This window comes from Arachis stenosperma, chromosome 10, assembly GCF_014773155.1.
Source record: "Arachis stenosperma cultivar V10309 chromosome 10, arast.V10309.gnm1.PFL2, whole genome shotgun sequence".
Classification (NCBI taxonomy): Eukaryota; Viridiplantae; Streptophyta; class Magnoliopsida; order Fabales; family Fabaceae; genus Arachis; species Arachis stenosperma.
Genome location: NC_080386.1, coordinates 89,252,998 through 89,272,583, shown reverse-complemented (window position 1 = coordinate 89,272,583; position 19,586 = coordinate 89,252,998). Strand labels below are relative to the sequence as shown.

At 39.2% G+C, this 19,586-nt stretch overlaps 1 non-coding gene across 1 annotated transcript; it reads left to right on the top strand.

Annotated features, from left to right (window-relative positions):
- Positions 1-16,173: 16,173 nt before the first annotated feature.
- Positions 16,174-16,281, top strand: LOC130959505 (small nucleolar RNA R71). Its single transcript, XR_009078581.1, has one exon. It is a non-coding gene; the product is annotated as a small nucleolar RNA R71 (small nucleolar RNA).
- The last annotated feature ends 3,305 nt before the right edge of the window (positions 16,282-19,586 follow it).

Sequence of the window (19,586 nt, the reverse complement as noted above, 5' to 3'; positions counted from 1 at the left end):
AATTTTCTCTTCAGAGTCCTTTCAGGTTCTGGATCAATTTCAACAAGAGTGCCTTTTTCCCTGTTCCTGCTCATATGAAAGAGAAGAAAACAAGAAAAGAAAGAGGAATCCTCTATGTCACAGTATAGAGATTCCTTTATGTTAGTAGAAGAAGAAGGGGGTAGAAGAATGAAGAAGGATGGATTCGGATTTTTGGATGGGGAGAGGTGAAGAGAAGTGTTAGTTATTACATAATTAAATAGAAAAAGAGAAAAAGAAGAGAATTCGAAAATAATTTTGAAAAAGGGGTTGGTAATTTTCGAAATTTAGAGATAAAATATAATTAAAATTAAAATATGAAACATTTAGTTAATTAAAAAAAAGAATTTTTGAAAAAGAGAGAGATATTTTCGAAAATTGGAGAGGGAAAAGTAGTTAGGTGGTTTTGAAAAAGATAAGAAACAAACACAAAGTCAAATAGTTAGTTGAAAAAGATATTAAAATCAAATTTTAAAAAGATAAGACGATAAGAGGTTAGATAAGATATTTTGAAATCAAGTTTTGAAAAAGATAATATTTTTGAAAAAGATAAGATAAAAGATAAAAAGATCTAATTTTTAAAATGACTTAACTAACAAGAAACTACAAGATAAGATTCTAGAACTTTAAAGATTGAACCTTTCTTAACAAGAAAGTAACAAACTTCAAATTTTTGAATCAATCACATTAATTGTTAGCTAATTTTCGAAAATATGATATAAAGATAAGAAAGAGATTTTGAAAATATTTTGAAAAATATTTTTGAATTTTTCAAAAAATAAAAAAATGGAAAAGATATGATTTTTGAAAAAGATTTTGAAAAGATAAGATTTTAAAATTGAAATTTTGACTTGACTTGTAAGAAACAACTAATTTTAAAAATTTTTGACCAAGTCAACCCAAAATTTCAAAAATTTGGAGGGAAATAAGGAAGAGATATTTTTTTGATTTTTGAATTTTTAATTATGAGAGAGAAAAACAACAAAAATACTCAATGCATGAAATTTTTAGATCAAAACATTGAATGCATGCAAGAATGCTATGAATGTCAAGATGAACACCAAGAACACCTTGAAGATCATGATGAACATCAAGAACATAATTTCGAAAAAATTTTGATGCAAAGAAAACATGCAAGACACCAAACTTAGAAATCTTTAATGCATGGACTCTAACAAACAAAAAAATGCATATGAAAAACAACAAACAACACAAAACAAGAAAACATCAAGATCAAACAAGAGGACTTACCAAGAACAACTTGAAGATCATGAAGAACACTATGAATGCATGGATTTTTCGAAAAATGCAAGAAAAATTTTAAAACATGCAATTGACACCAAACTTAAAAATTGACTCAATACTCAAACAAGAAACACAAAATATTCTTAGTTTTTATGATTTTCTAATTTTTTTGTATTTTTATTAATTTTTTTCGAAAATAATGTTAGGAAAAACGAAAAATAAAAGAAGAATTTTTTAAAAAGATTTTTGAAAAGAAAATTACCTAATCTGAGCAACAAGATGAACCGTCAGTTGTCCAACTCGAACAATCCCCGGCAACGGTGCCAAAAACTTGGTGGACGAAATTGTGATCCTTAAAGTTGTACTCCTTGTACTTGTATGGAATTTAAAATTGGCACGTGTGGACACAACTCCGTTCAACTTAACCAGCAAGTGTACTGGGTCATCCAAGTAATACCTTACGTGAGTAAGGGTCAATCCCACAGAGATTGTTGGTATGAAGCAAGCTATGGTCACCTTGTAAATCTCAGTTAGGCAGATTAAATTGGTTTATGGTTTCAAAAATTAATAGTAAAAAGAAAATAAAAAGGGATAGAAATACTTATGTAAATCAATAGCAGAGCTCCACACCCTTAATCTATGGTGTGCAGAAACTCCACCGTTGAAAATACATAAGTGAAAGGTTCAGGCATGGCCGAATGGCCAGCCCCCTGAGTGATCAAAAGACCGAATAATCAGAGGCTAAATAGTCAAGAGATTAAACTGTCAAAAGATGTCTAATACAATAGTTAAATGTCCTATATATACTAGACTAGCTACTAGGGTTTACATGAGTAAGTAATTGATGCATAAATCCACTTTCGGGGCCCACTTGGTGTATTCTTGGGCTGATCTTGATCTATCCACGAGCTGAGGCTTCTCTTGGAGTTGAACTCCAAGTTATGACGTGTTTTGGGCGTTCAACTCCGGATCATGACGTTTTTCTGGCGTTTAACTCCAGACAGCAGCATGTACTTGGCGTTCAACGCCAAGTTACGTCGTCAATTTCCGAATAAAGTATGAACTATTATATATTGCTGGAAAGCTCTGGATGTCTACTTTCCAACGTCGTTGAGAGCGCGCCAATTGGAGTTTTGTAGCTCCAGAAAATCCATTTCGAGTGCAGGGAGGTCAGATTCCAACAGCATCAGCAGTCCTTTTGTCAGCCTTTTTCAGAGTTTTGCTCAAGTCCCTCAATTTCAGCCAGAAATTACCTGAAATCACAGAAAAACACACAAACTCATAGTAAAGTCCAGAAATGTGAATTTAACATAAAAACTAATGAAAACATCCCTAAAAGTAGCTTGAACTTACTAAAAACTACCTAAAAACAATGCCAAAAAGCGTATAAATTATCCGCTCATCACTTCCTCAAGTTCAAGTTTTTCCTCACCAATTCCTTCAAGCTCTTCCCCATCACTCAAATCATAAATAGAAGGTCGAGTGAAATCTACCTCAACATCAATTCCAAGTTCAATGGGGAAGGATCCATCAAGCTCAAAAAGATCATTTGTTGATGCAGAATCATCATAGATGGGAGGGTTTGTTGTTTGTACCATTTCTTCCAATTCTTCATTCACATTGTGCCTTGGAGATTGTGCACTATCCTCCTTGACATCACTTTCAAACTTCATAGAAGAAGGCTCTTCAACTTGAGATTCTTCTTTGCATTCAACATCTCCTAAATCTTCAACCACTCCTTCCTCTTGTTCAACAATCTCGGCTTCCTCCTCTTGTTGCACTTCTTGCCTCAACTCCTCTTCTCCACCTTGAAGCTCCAAATTCTCCTTCTCATTGTGCTCCTCAATTAATCCCCCATATTAACAATAAGGGTGTCTTGGATAGTTGTGCACAATGAGGCCAATTGGCTCATCATTTCGGTTAAGTTAGCCACCACTTTCCCTTGCTTTTGGAAACGAATTAGAAGTTCTTGTTGTTCTTGCAATGGGGTTAGAGAGATTCTTCCAATGAAAGTGGTGGTGGAAGAGAGGGTTCATTGTTTAAAGGAAGAGTGTCATAGTTGGAAGGTGGTTCAAATTGGTGAAATTCTTAAGGTGGTGTATAAGAAAATGGTGGTTCTTGGGAGTATTGGTGTCAGAATGGTGGTGGCTCTAGGTATGGTTCATATAGTGGTTGGTATGGTGGGTATGGGTTAGGGTCATATAGAGGTGAATGGTGGTATGAGGCTTGTGAGTGAGGTTGACAACAATTTTGAGGGATTGGTTCATAATTATGTACATTATGGGGTAGATTGTAGCCATGAGAGATTGGAAGAGGTTGTTACCATGAAGGTTGACCATAAATATGTGGCTCCTCCCTAATTTGATATCCATTCCCACAGTGTGGTTCCTCATTGAAGCTTTCAATCCCTACAACATAATTGTAACCAAACTCACAGCTAAGGTGATGAGAATTCGTAGTGATAGGAGAAAATAAAAACAAATACTGATAAGAACTAATAAAAACTAACTCCTAAAGCAAGCAAAAACTAACAAAGAAGCATACTCACAATATCAACATATATACGATAGCCAATAACATAATACCATTGCAATTCCCCAGAAACGGCGCCAAAAACTTGATCGTTCATTTATGTCGGTTAGGAATTTCACACAAATAATCCCGTTGCTAGTATAGTTCCTAACCAACAAATAATACTCAATCAAAGTTTTAATAGTGGTTGTCACAAGTACAAACCCCAATGAAAATAAACCTAAGTAATTAAACATCGGGTCATCTCACAAGGAATTGCAATGAAGTAATCAATTATTGGCTATGAAGGAACAAGGGGGTTTGATTTGTAATTGGCAAGAAAATATAAAACCAAGAAAGTAAATAAGCATGCAAGGAATTAAATGAAAATTAAATGGAAAAAAGAACTCTTGGCGAAGACATGGGAATTGAGATCACCATCCTTGTCTACTAATGCGGAATTTATAACCACAAACTAACCAGCAAGTACACCGGGTCATACCAAGTAATACATCAGGTGAGTGAGGGTCGATCCCACGAGGATTGATGGATCAAGCAACAATGGTTGATTAATTGGCTTAGTCAGACAAGCAGAAAATAGTGTTTGAGTTCAAAAAGCATTAAACAGTAATTTAGAGAATCAGAAAGCAAATAGTAAATTGAGGTGAAAACAATATGAAGAAGGCATTTAAGGCTTCAGAGTTATCTATTTTCCGAATTGACTTTTCTTACTAACTATTTTAATCATGCAAGATTTAATTCATGGCAAACTATATGTGACTAGACCCTAATTCCTTAGACATTTCTAGTCTCTTCTAACTTTCATCAATCGCCAATTCCTTGGTCAATTGATTCCAATTAGGGGGTGAAGTTTAATTCTACTTATTATGCCACAAAAATCCTAATTATCCAAATATAAGAGGATTATATGTCACGTATCCCGTTAAGTCCAAATAATTAGAATTTAGGAGAGATTGTATTTAAGCTGTTGTTCAAGTAAAGAGCTTTTTCAAGTTATATAAGAACTCAATTAGAAAGAGGGTCATACTTCCGTTTCACCCAAATTCATAAGATAAAGAATGAAAACAATTCTTGAAATATAAATCAAACATGAATTAAAATAGAAAAAAATAATCGTATCAATCCATACAATAGACAGAGCTGCAAAGGATTCAGGTAAACTGTAAAGTACGGAATGTAAATTGGAATAGAATCCCCCAATAATCCTCGAAGAGAAAATTTTTTTCTCTTTTATATCTAATCCTAGTAAATTTAAAATCTAATTTCTAAAATTAAAATAATATCTTTTCCTATTTTAAAATTTAAATTTAAATGAGAATTAATTAAATAATCCGCGTCTTGTAACGTGGGGACCACTTGGCTTCACTAGATTCGCGCCAAAGTTGGCAAAAAGCTGCGCCTTACTTGAGTGCCAAAATAGGGCCCAGAAATTGCCCCCAGCGTTTTCTGCGTCGATGGTCTTCGTCGGGTATCACGCGCACGCGTCAGGCACGCGCACGCGTCAGGCACGCGCACGCGTCAGGCACGTGCACGCGTCGCTCCTCGCTGGTCATCTCTTTTAATTTTTGTGCTCCAAATCTAGCCAAATGCTACCTAAAATAAACAGAAATTCACAAGACTCAAAGTAGCATCCATAGTGGCTAAAAGATAATTAATTCTTGATTAAACTCAACAATTTAAATGCAAAAACACTAGGAAAAGATAAGAAAGATGCTCATGCATCACAACACCAAAGTTGAATTGTTGCTTGTCCTCAAGCAACCAAACTAATATAGGCTTAGGATGTGCATTTGCATGAGAAGTGAGAGTTTAGTCATGCTCAAGTCTATTCTTAAAATGGGGTTTATTCATTAAAATTTTGAATAGTGTTGGCGTCTCACTCTCCTTTGAATAAGAGGAACGTCAGTGTCATTCGGAATTAGAATCCGGATCATATTTTGAATTCTCCAATCTTTATACTCCAGTTTAATCCTTGAACACAGCATAATTTTCTTTACTTTATTTTTCTTTGGTGCTTTGCACCTTGATCCTAGCCGTGACTTTAAATGTTTTGTCTCAAAGGTTACTTGACACAGAAACACCACAAGCACTTAACTGGGGAACTCTCTTTAAGTTCTGATTTTTCTTTTAGTTACTCCCAGACAGTGGTGCTCAAAGCCTTTGGCATACTCTGTTAAATGCATTTGATCTCAACTCTTAGTGTTCTGTCTCAAGAATTACTTGACACAATCACACCACAATCATATGACTAGGGAAACAACTCTTTGAGCTTTTAATCATGTCTGACCTCCCTAGTCATTAATGCTCAGAGCCTTGGAACTTGCTTTTTTTTTTGCTATTTCTTTTGCTTCACGGATTAAACTTTTACTTATTTCAGAGAAGTCATAATAATTCTCTAAATTCCTGTTCCTTATACATCAACATCCTTTGATTCAAATTCAAATATGCACTGTTCATGTCATGCATTCAAAATCACAAATAATACCACCATATTTAAGTAAATAAGACTACTCTTAAATATAAACTCAATTTCTCATGCAATACATCACTTTTTTTTCTTTTGAATTCAAGCTCAGTGAGCAATATATGAGACAAATTTTCTTTTTTATTTTAAATGAAAGCACTAAAGATTATGCAAGCAATCAAAACAACAGAAAACAGAAGACAACAAAATAGGAACAGAAGAGAAATAGAATGAAAGGAACTCAACCACTTCAGTTATGTTGGTGGTCATCTCATTCCTTCATGAAGAACATTTATCTCCCCTTGGTGCTAAACAGAAAAGCCATAAGCAACGCATCAACACCAAACTTAAAGGTTTGCTTGTCCTCAAGCAAAAAAGAACTGAAAACAGAAAGAGACATAAAAATAATTAGTATGATAAAATAAGTATAAAAGGATAAAAGAACAAGAGAGAATTAGGATTGGGAGAGAGAGAATAATTGAAATCTGGGCAGCGCGCTGGGTAAGTGATGTGGCGCGATCAACGCGTGCGCGTCAGGCACGCGCATGCGTGGTTGGCCACATGGTGAGGGTGACGCGTTCGTGTTAGGGATGTGGACGCGTGGGTTAAGTTGCGCGGCTAGCACAGTACCATCGCGAGACCAGCATAACTTTCGGCCATGCACCCGTTTACGTCGATTTCCAGGGTGACGCGTAGGCGTGGACTGCTGAAAGCGCAAGTGACGCGTACACGTGAGGGACGCAGACGCGTGGTTGTGTTTGTGCTTCTAGCACGCTTCCAGCACCACTCCTGCCTAACTCTCTGTTAAATGCTGGGTGTTGCAAATTCACGCATGACTCGTGCGCGTCAGTGATGCTTGCGCGTCGAACACCCTCTCGCTTTTTTTTTCGAAGTGTTCGGTTCCTGTTCTAAAATAGCTGCATGATCAAAACAAACGTAAAACAAAAGAAAAACAGTAAAACTCAATAAAAATCAAATAAATAAGAAAACCACTACTACGAAAAATAACTAAGGATACGAATTTATCGAGTTGCCTCCCAACAAGCGCTTTTTTTATGTCACTAGCTTGACACTTAATTGTTGAATTTTCTTCCGGTTCTTCCAGTTGGTTAAAAGAAATGATTCCAAGGGGGAAGAGGTGAAAATTAGTGCCCCCTGAAATAAAGTCCTCCTAACAAGCTTTCTTTTATTGTGATTAGCTTGATTCACCTTGCTTGTTAGGGTAGAGGTTGGATTGTTTTTTGATGACCTTTTCTTCTTTATAGATATTTTCTTCTATTTCTTGGTCACAATCCCCCTTTCAGTTCATTCCTTGGTTGCCTTCACTTCTTTAATTTTAAAATTTTGATGTTGTTATATGATGGTTAGAGTGTACCCTTCATCAAGAACTTCTTGAATTGGTGGTTCAATAAACTCACCCTCTATACCACTCTCTGTTTCATTGGAATGTAGATTCCCATAATTATTTTCATCCTTTACAACCTCCTTTGTTTGTGCATCTTCCTTCTTTGTTGGTGCATCTTCCTCTTCTTCCATATGTGAGGGTGGAAAGTTCTCTAATTCACTGGAGTATAAACTTCTTTGATTGATGTTCATACCCTGGGTCGAGCTATCCGACCTGGGATGATTGAAGATAAAGCGACCGACCTCTTCAGGTCAGACTATCCGACCTCTTCTCAGAGAGCTCGGCCAAATCGACAAGAAAGCCCAATAAAGGGCCCAAATGGAGGAACACAACCCAAATCCTAAGACGGCCTAAAGCCTATAGAGATAAAGGCGGTTCCGCTGAAGATACGCTGACCTCAACCCTAAAGATAAAGATAATATAAGATAACTAACTTATCTTATCCAACAAAGGTCACGTCTCAACACTATAAATACACTGGAGCACCCAAGTATAACTCATACTCTGATTCTACTCAATACCTGCTTAATACCCTTGCTAACTTAAGCATCGGAGTCCCTTGCAGGTACCCCCCACCCTCCGGGGACGAAGGATCAGCATTGTCACCCAGTCCAACAAGTCGGACACGGCGGCTCCAACCACCATCGTCAAGTTGGACACAACAGTTCTGACCCACGCAAGAGATCTCAACAGAGATCGACCTCTAGTTTCAGGTAACCCACGGAACATTGGCGCCGTTGCCGGGGACCTGGAAGTCATCCCACCACCATGGCAGACGACCATGACAACAACCACGACTCAGATTTGGAGGATCGAACACCGCACAAGAACACGGATGCTACGCTACAAGACACACCGGAAACTAATAGAAACAAAGGTTCACCAAATGCAGGGACCATAGAAACACTTCTAGATCGCCTAAAGCAGCTGGAAAAAGAAACCCAGCAACAGCGAGAAATCGGAAAGGATCTACAAAGGGAAATGCGAAGACGTCGGGAATTGGAAGAAAAGCTACAGCAATTGGAAGCCGATCTCAAATCAAAAGCTCCCCGCGCTAATCCAGAAGAAAATTCACACAAGGAGCAAGACCCCTTCACCAGAGAAATTATGAAAACCAAAATTCCGAAAGACTTCAAACTCCTAGATATGGCTCTATATGACGGCACCACGGATCCCAACCACCATCTCAGTAACTTCAGAAACAGAATGTACCTCACTGATGCCCCAGATGCTGTTCGCTGTAAAGCCTTCCCAACAACTCTGACAAAAACGGCTATGCGGTGGTTCGACAACTTGCCACCCAAATCCATCTCAAGTTTTGATGACCTAGCTAAAAAATTCCTAGCAAGATTTTCCATTCAAAAGGATAAAGCTAAGCACGCCCCCAGCTTGTTAGGAATCAAACAAGGAGATCGGGAGAGCCTTCGTAACTACATGGAAAGGTTCAACAAAACATGCATGGACATACAAAGTTTACCCACGGAAGCCGCAATCATGGGACTCATCAACGATCTACGAGAGAGACCTTTCAGCCAATCTATATCGAAAAAGTACCCGACTACCCTCGACGAAGTACAGGAAAGAGCTGAAAAATACATCAACATGGAAGAAAACGCTCGTTTAGTTGAATCCTCGAAATCGGGAGCCTCCTACCGTGACAGAGACAAGGAATCCAAAAGGAAAGATGACAAACAAGGGGAGAAAATTAAGAAGTACCATAACTACACTCCTCTTAGGGCATCCTTGGTTGAAATATACAAAGAAGTCTGCCACACGGAAAAAATTCCCCCAGTGACAAACCCCAATTTGACGGTTTATCTTGTATTGAATTTAGGGGATTTTATCACCTTTTATCCACATTTATTCAATGAAATAGCATGGTTTTGTATATTCTCCCTTATTTGTGCTTAGATGTGAAAACATGCTTTTTAGGTCTTAAAATGAATAAATTTAATTCACCTTGATTCCATTAGATGCCTTGATATGTTTGTTAAGTGATTTAAGGTTTAGGAGGCAAAGATTGGATCAAGGGAATGAAGAAAGAAGCATGAAAAGTTGGAGAACTCATGAAGAAATGAAAGAACCGGAAAGTTGTCAAGCCGACCTCTTCGCACTTAAACGACCATAACTTGAGCTACAGAGGTCCAAATGATGCGGTTCCAGTTGAGTTAGAAAGCTAACATCCGGGGCTTCGAAACGATATAAGATTTGCCATAGTTGCTTGGTGCACGAAATTGTGATCAATACTTTTCAAAACATAAACAATCCCTAGTAATGGCTCCAAGGACTTGGTGCTCAATACCATGGCATAAACACAACTTCGCACAACTAACCAGCAAGTGCACAGGGTCATCCAAGTAATAAACCTTACGCGAGTAAGGGTCGATCCCACGGAGATTGGTGGTATGAAGCAAGCTATGGTCACCTTGTAAATCTCAGTCAGGCAGACTCAAATGGGTATAGTGATGAACGAAAATAATAAGATAAAGATAGAGATACTTATGTATATCATTGGTGAGAGCTTCAGACAAGCGAATGGAGATGCCTTCCCTTCCGTCTCTCTGCTTTCCTACTGTCTTCATCCAATCCTTCTTACTCCTTTCCATGGCAAGCTCGTGTAGGGTTTCACCGTTGTCAATGGCTACCTCCCATCCTCTCAGTGAAAATACGTCCCTGATGCTCTGTCACAGCATAGGCTAATCATCTGTCGGTTCTCGGTCAGGCGCGGAATAGAATCCAGTGATTCTTTTGCGTCTGTCACTAACGCCCCGCCTTTCGGAGTTTGAAGCACGTCACAGTCATTCAATCATTGAATCCTACTCAGAATACCACAGACAAGGTTAGACCTTCCGGATTCTCTTGAATGCCGCCATCAGTTCTTGCCTATACCACGAAGACTCTGATCTCACAGAATGGTTGGCTCGTTTGTCAGGCGAGCACTCGGTTGTCAGGCGATCAACCATGCATCATGCAATCAGAAATCCAAGAGATATTCACTAAGCCTCGGATGCTTGTAGAACAAGAATGGTTGTCAGTCACCTTGTTCATGAGTGAGAATGATGATGAGTGTCAATCATCACCTTCATCAAGTTGAAGAACAAGTGATATCTTGGAACAAGAACAAGCGGAATTGAATAGAAGAACAATAGTAATTGCATTAATACTCGAGGTACAGCAGAGCTCCACACCTTAATCTATGGTGTGTAGAAACTCCACCGTTGAAAATACATAAGAACAAGGTCTAGGCATGGCCGAATGGCCAGCCTCCCAAAGTGAGTTCAATCATCAAAACATGATCAAAAGACTCTCTATATCTATTACAATAGTAAAAGGTCCTACTTATAGAAAACTAGTAGCCTAAGGTGTACAAAGATGAGTAAATGACATAAAAATCTACTTCCGGGCCCACTTGGTGTGTGCTTGGGCTGAGCAATGAAGCATTTTCGTGTAGAGACTTCTCTTGGAGTTAAACGCCAGCTTTTATGCCAGTTTGGGCGTTTAACTCCCAATTAGGTGCCAGTTCCGGCGTTTAACGCTGGAATTTCTTGAGGTGACTTTGAACGCCGGTTTGGGCCATCAAATCTTGGGCAAAGTATGGACTATCATATATTGCTGGAAAGCCCAGGATGTCTACTTTCCAACGCCGTTGAGAGCGCGCCAATTGGGCTTCTGTAGCTCCAGAAAATCCACTTCGAGTGTAGGGAGGTCAGAATCCAACAGCATCTGCAGTCCTTTTCAGTCTCTGAATCAGATTTTTGCTCAGGTCCCTCAATTTCAGCCAGAAAATACCTGAAATCACAGAAAAACACACAAACTCATAGTAAAGTCCAGAAAAGTGAATTTTAACTAAAAACTAATAAAAATATACTAAGAACTCAACTAAAACTACTAAAAATATACTAAAAACAATGCCAAAAAGCGTACAAATTATCCGCTCATCACAACACCAAACTTAATTTGTTGCTTGTCCCCAAGCAACTAAAGATCAAATAAAATAAAAAGAAGAGAATATGCAATGAACTCCAAAAACATCTATGAAGATCAGTATTAATTAGATGAGCGGGGCTCTTAGCTTTTTGCCTCTGAATAGTTTTGGCATCTCACTTTATCCCTTGGAACTCAGAATGATTGGCTTCTTTAGGAACTCAGAATCCAGATAGTGTTATTGATTCTCCTAGTTAAGTATGATGATTCTTGAACACAGCTACTTTATTGAGTCTTGGCTGTGGCCCAAAGCACTCTGTCTTCCAGTATTACCACCGGATACATACATGCCACAGACACATAATTGGGTGAACCTTTTCAGATTGTGACTCAGCTTTGCTAAAGTCCCCAATTAGAGGTGTCCAGGGTTCTTAAGCACACTCTTTTTGCCTTGGATCACACTTTATTTCTTTCTTTTTCTCTTTTTTTTTTCTCTTTTTTTTTCGGTTTTTTTTTTTTCGTTTGCCCCCTTTTTTTTTTGTATTCACTGCTTTTTCTTGCTTCAAGAATCATTTTTATGATTTTTCAGATCCTCAGTAACATGTCTCCTTTTTCATCATTCTTTCAAGAGCCAACATTCATGAACCACAAATTCAAAAGACATATGCACTGTTCAAGCATACATTCAGAGAACAAAAGTGTTGCCACCACATCAAAATAATTAAACTGTTATAAAATTCAAAATTCATGCAATTCTTTTCCTTTTCAATTAAGCACGTTTTTATTTTAAGAAAGGTGATGGATTCATAGGACATTCATAACTTTAAGGCATAGACACTAAGACACTAATGATCATAAGACACAAACATGGATAAACATAAGTACTAAAATTCGAAAAACAGAAGAATAAAGAACAAGGAAATCAAGGAACGGGTCCACCTTAGTGATGGCGGCTCTTCCTTCCTCTTGAAGGTTCTATGGAGTGCTTGAGCTCCTCAATGTCTCTTCCTTGCCTTTGTTGCTCCTCTCTCATGATTCTTTGATTTTCTCTTATTTCATGGAGGAGAATGGAGTGTTCTTGGTGCTCCACCCTTAGTTGTCCCATGTTGGAACTCAATTCTCCTAGGGAGGTGTTTAGTTGCTCCCAATAGTTTTGTGGAGGAAAGTGCATCCCTTGAGGCATCTCAGGGATCTCATGATGAGAGGGGTCTCTTGTGTGCTCCATCCTTTTCTGGGTAATGGGCTTATCCTCATCAATGGTGATGTCTCCCTCTATGTCAACTCCAACTGAATAACAGAGGTGACAAATGAGGTGAGGAAAGGCTAACCTTGCTAAGGTAGAGGACTTATCCGCCACCTTGTAGAGTTCTTGGGCTATAACCTCATGAACTTCCACTTCTTCTCCAATCATGATGGCCCGGTCTAAAGTAACTTCGGACCGGTTGCTAGTGGGAATGATTGAACGTTGGATAAACTCCAACCATCCTCTAGCCACGGGTTTGAGGTCATGCCTTCTCAATTGAACCGGCTTGCCTCTTGAATCTCTCTTCCATTGTGCGCCTTCTTCACATATGACTGTGAGGACTTGGTCCAACCTTTGATCAAAGTTGACCCTTCTTGTGTAAGGATGTTCATCTCCTTGCATCATAGGCAAGTTGAACGCCACCCTCACACTTTCCGGACTAAAATCCAAGTACTTCCCCCGAACCATTGTAAGATAATTCTTGGGATCCGGGTTCATACTTTGATCATGGCTCTTGGTGATCCATGCATTGGCATAGAACTCTTGAACCATCAAGATTCTAACTTGTTGAATGGGGTTGGTAAGTACTTCCCAACCTCTTCTTTGGATCTCATGGCGGATCTCCGGATATTCACCCTTTTTGAGTGAAAAGGGGACCTCGGGGATCACCTTCTTCAAGGCCACAACTTCATAGAAGTGGTCTTGATGCACCCTTGAGATGAACCTATCCATCTCCCATGACTCGGAGGTGGAAGCTTTTGCCTTCCCTTTCCTCTTTCTAGAGGTTTCTCCAGCCTTGGATGCCATAATGGTTATGGAAAAACGAAAAAGCAACGCTTTTACCACACCAAACTTAAAATGTTTGCTCGTCCTCGAGCAAAAGAAGAAAGAGGATAGTAGATGAAGAAGAAATGAGGAAGAGGGAGATGGTGGTGTATTCGGCCAAGGAGGGGGAGAAGTGGTGTTTTGGTTGTGTGAAAATGAAGGAGTGAAGAAGGGTATTTATAGGAGAGAGGGGAGATGGGGTTCGGCCATATTGGGTGGGTTTGGGAGGGAAAGTGGTTTGAATTTGAAGGGTGAGGTTGGTGGGGTTTTATGAAGGATGGATGTGAGTGGTGAAGAGAAAGATGGGATTTGATAGGTGAAGGGGTTTTGGGGAAGAGGTAATGAGGTGATTGGTGAATGGGGGAAGAAGAGAGAGAGTGGTGGTGGGGTTGGTGGGGATCCTGTGGGGTCCACAGATCCTATGGTGTCAAGGAAAAGTCATCCCTGCACCAAATGTTGCTCAAAATCACGTTTTGAGCCATTTCTGGCGTTAAACGCCGGGCTGGTGCCCATTCCTGGCGTTTAACGCCAGGTTCTTGCCCTTTTCTGGCGTTTAACGCCCAGAATGGTGCCAGACTGGGCGTTAAACGCCCAACTGCTAGGTTTACTGGCGTTTGAACGCCAGCAACATCTTCCTCCAGGGTGTGCTATTTTTCTTCCTGTTTTTCATTTTGTTTTTGCTTTTTCAATGGATTTTGTGACTTCTTATGATCATCAACCTACAAAAAAACATAAAATAACCAAAGAAACTATATAAAATATAATCATTGGGTTGCCTCCCAACAAGCGCTTCTTTAATGTCAGTAGCTTGACAGAGGGCTCTCATGGAGCCTCACAGATACTCAGAGCAATGTTGGAACCTCCCAACACCAAACTTAGAGTTTGAATGTGGGGTTTCAACACCAAACTTAGAGTTTGGTTGTGGCCTCCCAACACCAAACTTAGAGTTTGACTGTGGGGGCTCTTCTTGACTCTGATTTGAGAGAAGCCCTTCATGCTTCATCTCTATGGTGACAGAGGGATATCCTTGAGCCTTAAACACAAAGGATTCTCCATTCACTTGAATGATCAGTTCACCTCCATCAACATCAATCACAGCCTTTGCTGTGGCTAGGAAGGGTCTGCCAAGGATGATGGTTTCATCCATGCACTTCCCAGTCTCTAGGACTATGAAATCAGTAGGAATGTAATGGTCTTCAACCTTTACCAAAACATTCTCTACAAGTCCATGAGCTTGTTTTCTTGAGTTGTCTGCCATCTCTAATGAGATTCTTGCAGCTTGTATCTCAAAGATCCCTAGCTTCTTCATTACTGAGAGAGGCATGAGGTTTACACTTGAACCTAAGTCACACAGAGCCTTCTTGAAGGTCATGGTGCCTATGGTACAAGGTATGGAAAATTTCCCAGGATCTTGTCTCTTTTGAGGTAATTTCTGCCTAGACAAGTCATCCAGTTCTTTGGTGAGCAAAGGAGGTTCATTCTCCCAAGTCTCATTTCCAAATAACTTGTCATTTAGCTTCATGATTGCTCTAAGGTATTTAGCAACTTGCTCTTCAGTGACATACTCATCCTCTTCAGAGGAAGAATACTCATCAGAGCTCATGAAAGGCAGAAGTAAGTCCAATGGAATCTCTATGGTCTCATTTTGAGCCTCAGATTCCCATGGTTCCTCATTTGGGAACTCAGTGGAGGTCAGTGCACGCCCATTGAGGTCTTCCTCAGTGGCGTTCACTGCCCCTTCTTCCTCTCCAAATTCGGCCATGGTTATGGCTTTGCACTCTCCTTTTGGATTTTCTTCTGTATTGCTTGGAAGAGTGCTTGGAGGGAGTTCAGTAACTTTCTTATCAGCTGTCCCACTTGTCCTTCCAAATTTCTAATGGAGGACCTTGTTTCATTCATGAAACTTTGAGTGGTTTTAATTAGATCAGAGACCATGGTTGCTAAGTCAGAGGGGTTCTGCTTAGGATTCTCTGTCTGTTGCTGAGAAGATGATGGAAAAGGTTTGCCATTGTTAAACCTGTTTCTTCCACCATTATTATTGAAACCTTGTTGAGGTCTCTCTTGATTCTTCCATGAGAGATTTGGGTGATTTCTCCATGAAGAATTATAGGTGTTACCATAGGGTTCTCCTAGGTAATTCACCTCTTCCATTGAAGGGTTCTCAGGATCATAAGCTTCTTCCTCAGATGAAGCCTCCTTAGTACTGCTTGGTGCATTTTGCATTCCAGACAGACTTTGAGAAATCAAATTGACTTGTTGAGTCAATATTTTATTCTGAGCCAAAATGGCATTCAGAGTGTCAATCTCAAGAACTCCTTTCTTCTGACTTGTCCCATTGTTCACAGGATTTCTCTCAGAAGTGTACATGAATTGGTTATTTGCAACCATTTCAATGAGCTCTTGAGCTTCTGTAGGCGTCTTCTTCAGATGAAGAGATCCTCCAGCAGAGCTATCCAAAGACATCTTGGATAGTTCAGAGAGACCATCATAGAAAATACCTATGATGCTCCATTCAGAAAGCATGTCAGAAGGACATTTTCTGATTAATTGTTTGTATCTTTCCCAAGCTTCATAGAGGGATTCTCCATCCTTCTGTCTGAAGGTTTGGACTTCCACTCTAAGCTTACTCCATCTTTGTGGTGGAAAGAACTTTGCCAAGAAGGCATTGACTAGCTTTTCCCAAGAGTCCAGGCTTTCTTTAGGTTGAGAGTCCAACCATATCCTAGCTCTGTCTCTTACAGCAAAAGGGAATAGCATCAGTCTGTAGACCTCAGGGTCAACCCCATTAGTCTTGACTGTGTCACAGATTTGCAAGAACTCAGCTAAAAACTGATGAGGATCTTCCATTGGAAGTCCATGGAACTTGCAATTCTGTTGCATTAGAGAAACTAATTGAGGCTTAAGCTCAAAGTTGTTTGCTCCAATGGCAGGGATAGAGATGCTTCTCCCATAAAAATCAGGAGTAGGTGCAGTAAAGTCACCCAGCACCTTCCTTGCATTGTTTGCATTATTGTTGTTTTCAGCTGCCATGTCTTCTTCTTCTTTGAAGAATTCGGTCAGGTCCTCTAAAGAGAGTTGTGCTTTGGCTTCTCTTAGCTTTCTCTTCAAGGTCCTTTCGGGTTCAGGGTCAGCTTCAACAAGAATGCCTTTGTCTCTGCTCCTGCTCATATGAAAGAGAAGAGAACAAGAAAATGTGGAATCCTCTATGTCACAGTATAGAGATTCCTTAAGGTGTCAGAGGAAAAGAGAAATAGAAAGAAGAAGGTGAAGAAGAATTCGAACTTTACTTAGATAAAGTTCGAATTGTGCATTAAGAAGGAGTGGTACTCCATAAATAGAAGGATGTGAGAAGGAGGGAAGTAATTTTTCGAAAATTAATTAGAATATTTTGAAAACCTTTTTGAAAAACACTAATTGATTTTCGAAAACAAAAGTGGGAAAGAAATCAAGTGATTTTTGAAAAAGATTTTTGAATTAGAAATCAAAAAGATTTGATTGAAAACTATTTTGAAAAAGATGTGATTAGGAAGATATGATTGGTTTTTAAAAAAAATGTGATTGAGAAGATATGATTTGAAAACAATGTTAAAAAGATTTGATTTTAAAAAATAAATGACTTGCCTAACAAGAAAAGATATGATTCAAATATAAAACCTTCCTCAATAGAAAAGGCAAAAAATGTTCAATCAAATCATTAATTGTTAGTAAGTATCTTTGAAAAAGGAAAGAAATTGATTTTGAAAACATTTGATTGAAAAGATATGATTTGAAAAAGATTTGATTTTGAAAAACTTTGAAAACTTGAAAAAAATTTGATTTGAAAAACAAAATCTTCCCCCTAGCACCATCCTGGCGTTAAACGCCCAGAATGGTATCCATTCTGGCGTTTAACGCCCAAAATGCACCCTTTTTGGGCGTTAAACGCCCAACCAGGTACCCTGGCTGGCGTTTAAACGCCAGTCTGCCTTCTTCACTGGGCATTTTCGAATGCCCAGCTTTTTCTGTATAATTCCTCTGCAGTATGTTCTGAATCTTCAATTCTCTGTATTATTGACTTGCAAAGACACAAATAAAAAATATTTTTGGATTTTTAATAATCAAAATGCAACAAGAATCAAATAACAATGCATGCAAGATACCAAACTTAGCAGTTTGTATACTACTGACACTAATAAGAATGCATATGAGACACATAAACACTCAAGTCAAGAGAATTCAAAAATCAGAGTAAGAAATCATCAAGAATTACTTGAAGATCTTTAAGACACATGAATGAATGCATGCAATTGACACCAAACTTAAGATGAGACACTAGACTCAAGCAAGAAATATTTTTGGTTTTTATTTTTTTAAATTTTTTTTTTTTGTGTTTTCCGAAAATTAAGTGAAAACATCAAAATTCTTAATGAGAATTCCAGGAATCAGTGCAATGCTAGTCTAAGACTCCGGTCCAGGAATTAGACATGGCTTCACAGCCAGCCAAGCTTTCAAAGAAAGCTTCGGTCCAAAACACTAGACATGGCCAAAGGCCAGCCAAGCCTTAGCAGATCACTGCTCCAAAAGCAAGATCAACAAGCTCTTGTGATGATAAGTTGAAACCTCGGTCCAATGAAATTAGACATGGCTTTACAGCCAGCCAGATTTCAACAAATCATCATGAAACTCTAGAATTCATCTTCAAGAATTTCGAAAAAAAATAAATGCCTAATCTAAGCAACAAGATGAACCGTCAGTTGTCCATACACAAACAATCCCCGGCAACGGCGCCAAAAACTTGGTGCACGAAATTGTGATCAATACTTTTCAAAACATAAACAATCCCTAGTAATGGCTCCAAGGACTTGGTGCTCAATACCATGGCATAAACACAACTTCGCACAACTAACCAGCAAGTGCACTGGGTCGTCCAAGTAATAAACCTTACGCGAGTAAGGGTCGATCCCACGGAGATTGGTGGTATGAAGCAAGCTATGGTCACCTTGTAAATCTCAGTCAGGCAGACTCAAATGGGTATAGTGATGAACGAAAATAATAAGATAAAGATAGAGATACTTATGTATATCATTGGTGAGAGCTTCAGACAAGCGAATAGAGATGCCTTCCCTTCCGTCTCTCTGCTTTCCTACTGTCTTCATCCAATCCTTCTTACTCCTTTCCATGGCAAGCTCGAGTAGGGTTTCACCGTTGTCAATGGCTACCTCCCATCCTCTCAGTGAAAATACGTCCCTGATGCTCTGTCACAGCATAGGCTAATCATCTGTCGGTTCTCGGTCAGGCGCGGAATAGAATCCAGTGATTCTTTTGCGTCTGTCACTAACGCCCCGACTTTCGGAGTTTGAAGCACGTCACAGTCATTCAATCATTGAATCCTACTCAGAATACCACAGACAAGGTTAGACCTTCCGGATTCTCTTGAATGCCGCCATCAGTTCTTGCCTATACCACGAAGACTCTGATCTCACAGAATGGTTGGCTCGTTTGTCAGGCGAGCACTCGGTTGTCAGGCGATCAACCATGCATCATGCAATCAGAAATCCAAGAGATATTCACTAAGCCTCGGATGCTTGTAGAACAAGAATGGTTGTCAGTCACCTTGTTAATGAGTGAGAATGATGATGAGTGTCAATCATCACCTTCATCAAGTTGAAGAACAAGTGATATCTTGGAACAAGAACAAGCGGAATTGAATAGAAGAACAATAGTAATTGCATTAATACTCGAGGTACAGCAGAGCTCCACACCTTAATCTATGGTGTGTAGAAACTCCACCGTTGAAAATACATAAGAACAAGGTCTAGGCATGGCCGAATGGCCAGCCTCCCAAAGTGAGTTCAATCATCAAAACATGATCAAAAGACTCTCTATATCTATTACAATAGTAAAAGGTCCTACTTATAGAAAACTAGTAGCCTAAGGTGTACAAAGATGAG